The 13,393-nt window shown below is 49.4% G+C and overlaps 1 protein-coding gene across 11 annotated transcripts in view; it reads left to right on the top strand.

The window, feature by feature from the left end:
* Nucleotides 1-13,393, top strand: part of LOC100120281 (protein Fe65 homolog) — an 84,269-nt gene that overhangs the window by 21,246 nt on the left and 49,630 nt on the right. For 3 of the 11 annotated variants that reach the window (XR_004344678.1, XR_004344677.1, XR_001729380.3), the window contains exon 1: nucleotides 6,145-6,667. The exons of the other annotated variants lie outside the window; for them this stretch is intronic. The gene's annotated coding sequence lies outside the window, so the exon portion shown is untranslated. Of the gene's footprint in view, nucleotides 1-6,144; nucleotides 6,668-13,393 lie in introns of those variants that run through there. 11 annotated transcript variants of the gene reach the window in all.

The raw sequence follows: 13,393 nt of genomic DNA, 5'->3' as shown, positions 1-13,393 counted from the left end.
TCCTCGAAAAAAAAAATTAGGGCCTACAGCAGTATAGTATATATACATATATAGCGCAAGCACTGGCGCCGCGTCGGCGGAAAAAAGCAGCGCGCGCGATCCGTTCGGGAGAGAAAAAGGCAGCGGGGAATTAAGCTCCGGGCGACGCAGGCTTCGAGGCTTTAATTAATGCGACATACTTTTCAGCGCGTCGTTTCAAAGTGCCCGGGAGTATCCAGCTGCGCGCGCGGCGCCGCGTAATCCGCGCTGCTAGCTGATCTTGCCCCCTTTTTTCCCTTTACTCGCTCGAGCGTTGCCACACACACCCTCTTATATATTATACAGGAATGAAGGTGCAGTGAAAAAAGAACACCTCTGATGCCGGATTGAATATGCATGTTTGCGTGCGTATGTGTAGGTAAGGCGCGATGAATTCCGGATTAGGATCGTCCCGAGAGCTTTCGCTGGTAATTGAATTTGAAATTTCAATGCGCGTGCCGGACTTTTTTTGCTACTCGCGCCTGCGGGGCCGATGTCGTACTGAATTTTTCTAGCTGGATATTTTTTGAGCTCTCTCTTTTCATAGCATACCGTTGTTTTCGACGTCGTTTTGATGAAAAATTGACCTGGATGTACAGTGTGCGCGTATACATATAATAATGAAAATGTCCGCGCGCGTTTAAAGGGCTTTCGCGTCAGCACAACGTTTTTCGAACTCGGTCTCGCGCAGCGGTGAGGGTGAAATTTTTAATTTCTCTTTAATCATCGTTATAAACGTGTGAATTTGTCATCTGGAGCGAAATAAAATTTCCTTGTGTATAATTTGCGCGTTTTACGCTTCGCGGTGCTCTTTGCACGAGCTCTACCGTTCGCAGCTATTTCCCGCGAGTTAAATATCGGCCATGACGCGACTCGAGCGTTAACGCTGTTTTCGTTTTAATTAAATGCTGATGATTGTATGTATATAGGATATTAATTCTGTGCGCTAATATGCGAAAGAAGAGCCAATAACAATTATCTTTATTATTGCACGCCGAATATAAACGCACGTGAGTTTTAATAAAGCCAGAGCTGAGCGAACGCGAGGGATAATCAAGATTATGGGAATTCGATATCGGAGAGAGAGAGAGAGAGAGAGAGAGAGAGAGAGAGAGAGAGAGAGAGAGAGAGAGAGAGAGCGGAACCGAAAAAAGTGGCTCCGCAAAAAGATGAAGCGTCGAAAGAGCGACGAGGCGCGCAAAAAAGCATGTCTATGGAAAAGGGCATTGTACTCTCTCGCTTGCTCTCTATATATATATAGGTACGTCGCGGTATACACCGCGCGAGAGAGAGAGAGAGAGGGGGGGGAGAGAGAGGAATAAAGAGGGAAAAAGGTCGGCCCTTGGCAGAACGACGACTGCGTCGCGCCGCGCAGTCGAATAAATAAATATTCGATCGAATAAGTCGCGGGGCGTGTTAAGGGCGCTAAAGTCGACGCGTGCGCTCGCGCGATAATACACGTGTACGTATATATATATACATACATATAGACGTAAGAGAGTAGAGAAAAAGCGCCTGAAGCATCCGAGGCGTGCGGCGCTCAGAAATTGATTTTTTATGACCCGGGCACACGCACACGAGCGGGAAATATCGCCGAGAGACGACTTTCTTTTCCGCTCCTCCTTTTTTCTCTCCTATCCCTACTGTCGCTTTTACGGCGCGCGGATGGAAAAAGAAGACAGAGAGAGGGATAGTGAGCGCAGGTGCGGGATTATGTTCTTTATCTCGTTGATCTCCTTTTTTGCGCGCGGTCCCAATCAGAAAATCTACGCCCCGGTAATGGATTTTCACGCGCGACTTATCAGGCCGAGAGCTGCCGCGCACGTTGCGAGACGTGTGCGCATTCGATGCAGCTTTGATGCATGCTGATGCTGTCGCGAAGCCGAATAATTATATACTGCGACTGTGATACGTGTCAATTATAATGCAATCGTATATAAATTTCATTTATAAAATAAATAACGTGTCTGCTGTCGATAAAAAAAAACTTTTGTTCGAATTTAAAATAAACACACGAAACTCTATCTATGTTTCCAGGATATGTACTGTGCGTAAAAAAACAAGCTCTGAAACGCAATATCGTTGTATACCCTGAAAACAAAACAAAGCGAGTCCCACCTATATGCACACGGTTCTCCGCCTACGCACCTCGGGCCATATACAGTCGTGCACGAGGTAATCGGTGAAGCAACAACGAGATAGCCCATTAACAAACATACGCGCATACATCGGGACAATTAGATCGATGCCGTTAAATCGCGCAGCCGGCCGTTGAACGAGCCTATACCTATAGTACTGAGGGAGGCTGGCGCGCGGGCTATGCGCGCGTCAAAACAATCGATGGCGATTTACGCAGTATACACGCGCGTCGATTCGCGTGTGTGGCGCGCTAATGGTCGCTGGCGTGCGTCGCGGGAGAAGCCAAAGAGAGAGATGGGGGGGGGGGGGCGATAGCGGAGATGAACGGTTCTCTCGCGCGCGCAAAGGATCATAAATTCCGATGGCGAGCCAGCTGTCTGACGTATTCACCTAAACGGCGTCCGCAGCCCTCTCGCGGCGCCGACGAATAAAATCGTCCGGCAATAATTATCGCGCGAGCGTGTACGCCGGGACCGATTTACGAGCGTTTCCGCGCGCGCGGTAATGGTTGCGCCGATGCTTTAAATGCTCGCGCTCTTTTGTGCAGCTTTCGCGTGGGTGCGGAGTTTGACCCCATTTTATCGACGCGAAGTCGAAAAGCTACTGCGAGAGAGTTTGGAGGATGGCGAGTAGTAAGAGTCGAGGTTGGGCAAGACGCGGCCAGGCTGTAGAATTAATGATTATTCGTAATATTCTTTGGGAAAAAGGATCAGCTTATTATGAATGCATCACAGAGCCGGGGACTGTATAAGCCATTCGTGAAAAAGGCAATTCAAGCGTCGGCTTTTGAAGCGTTCTTTCGAATTCCTCAGCAGCTCTCTGCCGCGGGAAATGCAATTAAATGCTCTTTCGATTGCAACTCGCCATATACAGCCTCGTCTCTCTGTGCTAGCTCTTTTTTTCTCCGCTTCGCTCTCTCTCTCTCTCTCTCTCTCTCTCTCTCTCTCTCTCTCTCTCTCTCTCTCTCTCTCTCTCTCTCTCTCGGCGCCACGTATACTTCTTCAGCGCAGGCAAATGAGATTCGTGCTCTCTCGCTTTCGCGTATACACACTTTGAAGCGCCGTGAGCGAAACGCAATTTAATTACGGCCGCTATACTAAAATACAAGCAATTAAAAAACCAGGTCTCTCGCGTGTATGTTTTCATTTCCTTACACACCGCTACTCTCTCTCTCTCTCTCTCTCTCTCTCTCTCTCTCTCTCTCTCTCTCTCTCGAATCCACATAGACGCGGTAGGCGGATTTCTTCGACACACACACACACTGAAGGACGTGGCTGAGAGAGTGAAAATCTTTCATTTTGCTGATCGGAAAAAAGATTTCAATCTGCGCCCTCTTATACGGGTATATAAATACCCTTCTGAATCGATGTCGCAAGGCAGAAATCGTCACGACGCGCATAATAGAGCTCTATACACACCTATACAAATGTATAAATATATTCGACGCCACGGCGCACATGGCACGAGTGTGTCGCGCTTTTATGTATCAATCAATCGCACTCTATACCCGCGCGAGAGCTGCTCGCCGAGTGTTTTAACCGCGGAAGTAATGGAATGTGTCCCAGACTGATTTTTCAGCATCCGTAAACAAAGCATAGATAAACTGCGTCACGCGTGCACTGATGCAGCTATGTGCAAAATAAAAGCAACAGAGCGTGGCCCTCCCCGAAATTTTCATCGTTGGTGAGTTCGACCTGATTTTCTCCTCGATTCCGTCCAGAAGTATATATTCATACATAGGCATAGGAAGAAGGGCGAGAAGAGATAACTCGCGCGCAGTGCTACGTAGCATGCTAACGGCCGCGAGAAGGCTCGGGAAATTTTTCAAGAGAAATCCCGACTGATTTATACGCGGCGCACACGCCGTACACTGCGCACACCCACACACTCGCGCGCGATAGTCGACCCTCCCGCGGCTATGCAGCCGAGGAATTTCATTTTGGCTAGAAAACACTATAGACACCGCACGGCATCGTCCTCTCGACGCAAGTTCGAGATTTTTCTCTCGTGCTCTTTAATAAAGGTGCGCGGCTATAGTCGGGTGTATCTATACCACTTTTCCTCTCTGTATGTGGGAGCTGAGCGCTTTTGAATTTGAAGAGGCGAACGCGGCTCGGGTAATTTTATGCCGCGAGAACAGCGCCGCTGCTGCACAGCCTTCAGTGCGCCGCGGCGAACTTTACTTCGAGAGTTAATTAAGGTAAAGGGTGAGATTGTTGGTAGTAGAGCGCGCGCCGCTATATACTGCCGCTGTTTACCCGAGGCTAAATGTTTGGCCGCTTGTTAAGACGCGGGCAGGGCAGCTGCGCAGTTCTGCGGCTCTCTCCTGCTCTTTCTTATTTTCGGAAAACGTTTAACTTCCGCGCTTGATATTAGAGCTCGTGTATAGAGAGTTATAAGCATTGATTTTCCGAGCTATAAATACGAGATCGAAACGATATATTCACGCGTTCGCGCAACAAAGTTTCAACGTCGACGTCTATATGACTGAAATATCGACAGTAGTCGCTCGCTTGTTCCCTCGTACACGCGAGCCCTTATATACACATAGAAGCGTATATCAACGACGTTCATAATACGCTCGCGAGCGAGATGTAAGTAGCAGACGTGTAAATATCGATTCCCACCGTGCAGATGAATAATGTAAACCTATACATCCGGAGTAGCAGCGACTGCTCTCGAAGACGAGCCAGCAGCGGTATAGTATGTGCCCATTGGGTCGACTGAAACAATGCGGCGTAACCCGGCGATCCCCCGAAATTCATAACCGGCATGTATAAGCCCCTGCACCGCGACGGCGAGCAATTATAGATTCAAGTAGATGGGACGAAAAAGTCAATAATATCTCTGTAGAAAAGATCGAAGGGGGAACGAAGCAGCTCATCGGAATTTTGTTGCACCACGAAAAAAAGAGAGGGTCGCGAGCTACCCCTGCGCACGTCTCTCTGTTTAGCCCGAAAACTCTGGAGGAGCCGATGACTGATGCATTTTACGAGGCCGTCTTTCCGCGAAGCGCCTCTGGTTTTCCCGGTGAGAACCGCTGCTATGACGTAGTGCGCCCGGCGATTGGTCGAGGCGAGCTCTCGCGCACACATCACGTGACAGCAGCCACCCCCGTCGCGCACTCGTCGTGTGACTACTGCCACACGGCCGTGTACGAGGGGGGCGCGTCGAGCCAGACGCGGAGACGGACTGTCGCTTCGCTCCCTCCCTCTCTCTCTCTCTCTCTCTCGTCTACGGCTACGTACACCTATATACACACGAAAGAGAGGGAGCAATGATGACTGCGTGGAAAAATATACGGGGGAACGGAATATTTCAGCGCGAGGAGAAAGATATCTGTGTGCTGAAATCGAGGAGAGCTGCGCGGGAAAACAGAGCATACACGTAGAAAATATTGATAATGGATACTGCAGCAACAGTAGCGGAGAGGAGAGAGAATAATTACTTTTGCAATTCAATTTTCGACGAGGCAGCAGCTACGAGATTTACCGAGCGCCCGGCGCGCATTAGGCAAATTGGAAAAGTATGTTAAAATAATGAGAAAGCGTCAGGGGAAAACAGGTGTAGAGATAGAGCGCGAGAGGAAATTAGAAACTCGTCGTCGCGTGCGAGAAAAAATCCCAACGCATCGCTGCTGTCGGAAAGCTGCTGCTGCTGCAGTGCTATAGTGTGTGCGAAGAAAGAGAGAGAGAGAGAGAGAGAGAGAGAGCGAGCCGATAATGCCAATAACAGCGGAGCGAGTAACAAGGAAAGAGGGAGAGAGAGAGAGAGAGAGAGAGAGAGGCTCCGCACACGCGCATAAGCGACGACCGAGTGAAGTACACAGCAGCGGCGGCTCGCGGAGAAAAAGGAGGGAGAGAGAGAGAGAGAGAGAGAGCAAAGGAGCGTGCGCGCTTTGGGGTGGGAGAAAGAGAGAGAGGCAGGGGGTTGCAACGTGGGGCGAACGAAAGCGGGGTTGAGAAAGGAGGGGGCGTCGCAATGCTCGCCAGTCACTGCGACGCCCGCGAGTCGACTCCGACTACAGCCAGCGGCAGCAGCGATTCGCACCGTCTATACCGTACCGTGTCAGTTCTATAGTACACGCATACGCACGCGACGCAGCAACTGTAGCATCTCTCTCGCCGCGCTTGACATCGGCGTTTCGTACATTATACAGTGAGGGACGTGTGCTACGCACCGGATAATTCGCCCCTTTTTTCTGTGCGCGAGACAAGTGCAACCTATATATATATAGTATATCACCACTCTGACGTGCGCGAGGACCATGTCACGTGGACTCGAGTGAGGCTCTCTCTCGGTCGCGGACGTATGATCCTCTTGACGAGGAGAGGGGCGGGTGTGTGAAAAACATGAGTTAAGACGCAGAATCGCAGTGGAAACGAGTCGGCCCCGATTTCATCAGGTTCTACCTATCACATCGCGTGCGCACTGCACCTACACACAAGGACACAAGGCGAGCCGCTGCTCTGATCATCACGACGCACGATGGTCCTCCACGGGGTCAACCGTAAGTTTCGGCTTGTGTACAGTATACCCACTGTGCGCTTGACACGTACCTCGTGTCAGCCGAGAGGGATACTCTCCTCTCCGCCTATTTTTTCCTAACTCGAGCTCGTGTCTTGAGTTAGTTTCGCGAAGGGGGCTTAATTAAGCGAAGAGAGAAAGAGAGAGAGAGAGAGAGAGAGAGAGAGAGAGGAGAGGCAAATATGGGTCAGGGTTTCGCTTTGAGGCAAATTTCAACCTTTTTCCACCTGATTGTCTTGACCTTGATTTTTTTCCTCGGCGCGCGCGTCGATTAGGCTCTCGCTCGTCTTTTGGAAAAATGGTAATACTAGCGGGCATGCAACTAATTTCTCATCGTGTTCTTGGACGTCGGTGTATATAGAGTCGCAGCTGGATCGCGTCGATGAATAATTCACTCGCGCGATGCGGCTGTTTTTTAACTGTACACCAACCCGCGTTTAAAATATAACGTCCGAGCGTAATTATTGCTATTCAATTTAGCAACTGAACGCGATATCGCGGTGACGCGCCCGTCGCGCATTTATCAAAGTCCATTTGCTTCGAGTTTCAATTTAACGGGTAACGCGTCCTCCGGGCATATTCGATTCGCAATTTCAATTAAACCCGGCCGTGGCAGCGACGGGGCAAGAAGAGGAAAACGAGTTTATTCCCGCTAGGAAAAACAGAGTTATAAACTCGTGAATTTCATTCGTTTCCGCGCTTAGGAGGATTTTGAGTTTATACACCGCACGAGAGAGAGAAGAAAACTATTGGAAATGTGTGCTGTATGTGTGTAGGGAGAGCTCTACCCCTGGGCGATAATAATATTCAATTTAAACTTCTATACAATAGAGTGCCGCAGTACATAGCGCTCGCGTATAACAGTTCTTTCGAAGCAGCGACGAACGTGCGCGCATATTATACGGCGGCAAAGCCCCTCGAGAATGAATTGTTTTTTATATAGTTGCGGCAAGTACAAAATCGATTCATGAATGAAAGCACACGTATGCACAGACGACTGGCTGTATACCGATTCTAACTTACATAACGCGAATTCGATCCTTGGCGAAAAACGAATTGAAACTCCGCGGCGACCCTGACCAACAGAGCGACGAAAATGCTCAAGTATATAACACGTACGAGTCGTCGGCGCGCATTAACGGCGAAGATAGAGCTTAATACGTATAACGCCACCGCACACGTTCTCTCTCTCTCTCTCTCTCTCTCTCTCTCTCTCTCTCTCTCTCTCTCTCTCTCTCTCTCGGCGAATGCCGGGAATCGCGATCGCAATTTTGTCAACTGCCACAGCTGCGCGCGTTCCGTCGCCACACGCGCCGACTATGCGAGGAAGCGTATCTAGATATAGCAAGCGGAGAATGCAACCCACTAGCTGCTGCTCCTTGCGCTCTCCCTCTGTATATGTATGCTATGCGCGCGAGGCTCTATAATATGGATGAAGAGTAGTTGATAAAATTGTAAGTGACGTGTCTGGGATTCGCGGGGAATTCGAATTCTCTACTCCGGAAGTGTTGGGGTCGTATATTGTGTTATTCGGTGATTAAAACTAGTTGCCGAGAAGCGGTCTGCAAGTGTTGAATTATTCGGTTAATTTATGTGGACCGGCATGAATGGACGACGCGATTAATTATTTTTTCTGTAACGATCCCGCCGATCCTCGGCCACACTATAGTGCACAGACACGCGATGACGTGTGACGGTCGATCTAGTGCTTGCAGTACTTTTTTTCCCTCTGAATAATACATAGCTTTAAACGACCGACACGAAAAGACGCCTATTTCGCACCCGACTGCGGTATAATATAACTAAAACGGCAATAATAACGGCTCGTTACGATAGCGAAATTCCGGCGCGTTACAAACCAATTAGACATCCGGCGGCAGTGCGGCCCGCGGCGAGCATTTCCCGAAGAAATATATTTCACTACTACGGCAGCTGTGCAGGCATTCGACATGGCCGCGACACGCGCTTCGTTCCGGGAAATTGTCAATAAGCAGTTGCCACTGACAAAGCGCGATCGAGAGGGAACAAGTCAGACTAGTCCCTCCCCCGCGGAAATGGGAAATAAGGAGAGAAGCTGGAACGAAGCCAGGAGCGCTGGTCCGTCACTTTTTCAAGCTCTATACCGCTCCGACGTATAACTACGTGATAGCTGGGCTTTATGGGCCGCAATTACCGGTGTACACCGAGAGAGATAAACGCTGCGTACCTATATATATGAACGACCTATACGAGTGTGTACGATCGGTTCAAATGAGAGGGATGCAAGGTCGTCTCGCCCTTTCCAGCATCGCAGAGAGCCCGCCGAGAGCTCGTAAAAGCCGTACAGCTAAGTCTGCACTTGCACGTGTGTGTGTGTGTGCTCGAGCGCCATCAGGCTGGTGCATTAGCTAATTGTTGCGCCGATAGACGTGCTGAGTTGCAGAGTCCGAGAGCGATTCGCTTCGCGTCCAATTTCTCCGTTGCGCTGATGCTGCGGTCGAAACGACGGACTGACGCCGGTACAGCGCGAGGAGGAAGAACCGATTGCAGACCCCGCGACGTGTCGTTCGTTATCGTCTCTCGTGCGTGGTATACGAACTTACGTATTAATTCCGGTAACGATGGCTGTAGCTACTTCGATGCAAAATCGATAAGTCTATCTGGTCTAGCATATAAGCTTTTAGCCCATCGGCAAAGTGCAACACGTATAACAAAACCGAGCCGCGCGGCAAACTGTCGAGTTAGAGGGGAAAACCGCACACACGGCCAATGGTCCGTCTCTGTCGATCGACATCGCGCTGCCCGATATATATGCGCGGCGGCTAGCGTCCAGTCAAATCGCAGCCGAATGTTTGCTCGCGCGAAGAGCAAATACGTGTTTCCACGCGCTCGATTCACACGTACACGTCGTATGCATATGTGTATATGTATAAACGAGGACTCGCTGGCCAGCAAGAAATATCAAACAGAGTGGCAGCGGCCGTTTCGCGTATCGAGTTTGCTCTCGGCGATGCAAATTAAAACTTTTCCCGTAAAAATTCGCGCGCTTGATTAAAATTGACGCGTTATTGCGCGACGCGCGGCTGCGCCGAGTGATTATTCGTGAAAATTATATGAAGGAGTGTCGGCTGTTATATCTCATTTGTGCACGGCGCGTGTGGAATGTATCGGGTTTTTATGTGCGCAGCTCGGCTGAAGTATTCGCGCGTTATTCGGTTTATTGAGGGTATATTATGAGCGAGTAAATAGGTCGATTAATCGAATGATAGTCTCGCGCGAATGACAGAATTGGGTGAAATGTTTATCGAATAAGCCGCAGCCAGTCTGACGTGAAATATTCAAAGTGGTGTCATATACCTTACATTCCTCTCTCTCGCCTGAAACAAACCACGAGCGTCCATCCGAAGTTCGAGCTCTCGCGACATCAAAGATCCGATGCTTTTGATGAAACGCGAAGAGAGAGAGAGTATAGGAGATTCGTCGCCAAAGAGTAGCAGCAGCGGAGAGAGCTCAGCCCCGGCCGCGTATTAATATTCCAGGGCGCGCGGTGGAGCAGCCGCAAGGTATATATCCCGGGGCCGCTGCGGTTCCCACTTTCCTCTCGCGTTCTAATCTTCCTGAAATTTCAGCGCCGGAGTAAGAGAAAGAGGACGTCCATGACCCATTGCCGCGGCCGCGTAATCGTCATCATCCCTTGCAGGCTTCGTTATACTCGGCTGTACTTCTTGCGGACGAGAGAGAGAGAGAGAGAGAGAGAGAGAGAGAATTGGCGACTTTACGCGCACGGGAGATTTGATAACTTTCGGAGATTACGCGTATGATTGCCAGATGTGACGGATCTATATAAGAGGATGTATGCGAGTGTTGAAGAGAAAATGCATAACGTTTTGCAGTTATACATGCCAGTGATATTTTACTCTCGGGGCTTCAATCGAGCGGAAGGGTTTTAATGGCGTTGGTTAATGCACCGTTTTTTGTTTCTGCGCGCGTGACTGACTGGTGTATAATTAACAGAGCTGAGAGGGATGATGCGCAATCAATCAGACGCATTAAAATAATGTTACAACCGCCGGTGCATTCTCTTAATGCGTTATTGATACAGCAGCCTGCAGGGGCTTGCGGCGAAGCGTGTGCATACACGTATTCGCGTTATTGCAGACTATTTATTTACACAAACACACGGTGCGTTTGAATCCAATAATTTAGCAGGGATTCATTACGTAGAATTCAATATCATATAATACCCAGGTTATTTTTTTTTTATAAAGTTTCTCGTGCACGTGTCTCCCCGAAACTCATTACAATTTTCAATTTCCGCGATAAAAAACACGAGAGTAAAGCCCTCTATGGATTCATTTTTTATCGCCGCGCGGAATCCCCCCCGACAAACTCAAACAGCGATATCATCTCGGCACTAATTTCCCACATAATGCGCTGCCCCGAACGAGCTCGAAGTCGAACGAGGAACGAAAAGAAAAGACATTAAATATCGACGTACGGTATAATACGGAGCAAGATAGCCTCAATTAAAAACTCCCGCGGCGATGTAAAAGACGAGCGCCGCTGCAGCAGGGGCCGGGCGGATCGAGGTTTCTTATTTTAACGTTTCAGCCCCGCGGAAACTCAGCTGAGCACTCGCCGCTGTGTTACATACATACATAGGTGCACAGGCGACTGTGTACGGAAACCGATATTTCGGCGAGGGCACCAGGTGGCACGCGGCCGGCTAAAACAATTTGCCGTAAATTCTTCTTTTTTTCCTCCGCCAGCTCCGAGGAGAGAAGCCAATGGCTGGAGGCGTGTAAAGACTGCGCGCGAGCCAATGCCGGCCTTCAGCTCTCTTCCTCTTCCCTTCGCTTTGCTCTCTTCTGGACGCTAGCCTACTTTCGTGTGCGGGACTTTTTTCCGACAACTTTTCCGCCAGAATTTTCATCAAGTTCTCTCCTTCTCCTGCCATATTTGTTTTGGCGTGCGGGGGGGAAATATTATATCTCGTCGAATTCAATTTCGCTCTATCTTGGCTTTGCGCGAGCAACGCGTGTCGGAGGTCGAATGGCAATAGACGTGTTTTGTACCGCAACGTTTTCCGAGCTCTCGCGCGTCGAAAATTGCGATTATTGCTGCTCTCCGAGGGGAGAGAGGGCTGAGTGACGTGAAGTCATAAATAAGTCATAAACGAAGGTAAACGGCTATACGCGCGACGGTACATTGAAGGAGAAATGAAATCATGGGAGGGCAGAGAGAGGATGAAATTTTAGGGCGCGAAAGAGGATAACCGTGTTAGACAACACTGACGTGAGGCTAATGCGCGGATGCTGGTGAACTTTTCGGTAAAAAGTTCTTTCCTTAGACACACGAATCACGTCTCGTTGCTGGGAGCGTGCTTTCTCAAGAAGACATTCAGTTTTATAAAGAACGCGAGCGTGCTACAGTGGAATAATTTTGTATACAGCAGAATCAAGGCAATATGAGGACAAAGCGATTCGTCGTCGCAGGCTAGCGTACAATTACGCAAAGATTGAAAAAGAAATACTCGAAATCGGCAATCCTGCCCCACTTATAAGCGCACAGTATATAAGCCATATCCCTGCGCGGTAGGAAAAATTCATAAAACGAAAGGGGCCGCGCATCGCCGCTCGAGAGAGAGAGAGAGAGAGAGAGAGAGAGAGAGGAGAGAGAGAGCTGGCCAAGACGCGCGCGGAGAGTGTAACAGAGGGAACGGAGGGTCGACGACATATTGCTGTGCACAGCGCATGCATTATGCATGAGCGCGAAAGGGAGAGACTGGCATAGCGGCCGCATGTTAAGGAGTGGCTCTATTAATTGTGCAGGAAAGGAGCTGCTGCCGCCGGCGAGCAAAGAAAGGGAGAAAAAAGAAGAATAGAACACCGCGAGAGAGAGAGGCGTACTTAATTCGGATTGGCCGATGCCTGCCGCCGCAGCTGTGGGAGTAGTAGAATAAAAGAGCTGCCGCGGGCTTTTCGAATTTTTGAAACAAAAGCTCGGATTCTTTCTGTCGCGCGTGAGCTTTTCCAGCTTCAGCTAGCTCATATTCATAATCCATACGGATAATTGATTCAGGGCGTGTTTTCCTCTATATAACTACCTCGAAAATAGAACTCGGCGCGGGAAAAAGCGGCGCATTACACGCGGAAAAGGTGGAGAAAAAAAATCCAGCCGCGTATAAGGAGCTACGTCGCGCGGACGCTAAAGTAGCCTTGATGCGAAACCGATAATGTCGCTCGCGCCGTATACGATGGCTGCAGCTACACTACTGCCGCCGTGTGTACACATCGCGCAAACGCAGACCGTCACGACCTTCGACCTACTACCTGCACGCTGCAGCGACGTTTTCGAACAAATATGCGGTGTCAGATTTTTATACCCTTGATATTACAACTGTGTGCGCGGAGAGCTTGTATACGTTATAGCCTCGCGCGCTGTGCATATTCCGAATTTTCCGGGGTTATGGGGAAAACTCACGCTCGTAGCGATACGAGAGTCGTACTTTATTAGCCCTGTGTGTACTACATGTAAAAAAAGAGCGAAGGGATTATTCGTTTTTTTCATTTGTGCACTACCGCGCGGATAGATACGTAGATTATTGGCTGCCGCAGGGCTGATATTTACTTTCCATTAGAGTTTTATTAAGCCGTGTTTGCCTTTTATTAGAAGCAGGAACATGCTTTTTCTGCGGCGAGCGTCGATTTGTATTGTGTAGGAGCGAGCG

The sequence above is a fragment of the Nasonia vitripennis genome, chromosome 2 (genome assembly GCF_009193385.2).
Source record: "Nasonia vitripennis strain AsymCx chromosome 2, Nvit_psr_1.1, whole genome shotgun sequence".
NCBI lineage: Eukaryota > Metazoa > Arthropoda > Insecta > Hymenoptera > Pteromalidae > Nasonia > Nasonia vitripennis.
The sequence above is the reverse complement of the archived record's forward strand: the minus strand, read 5'-3'. Positions and strand labels throughout refer to the sequence as shown.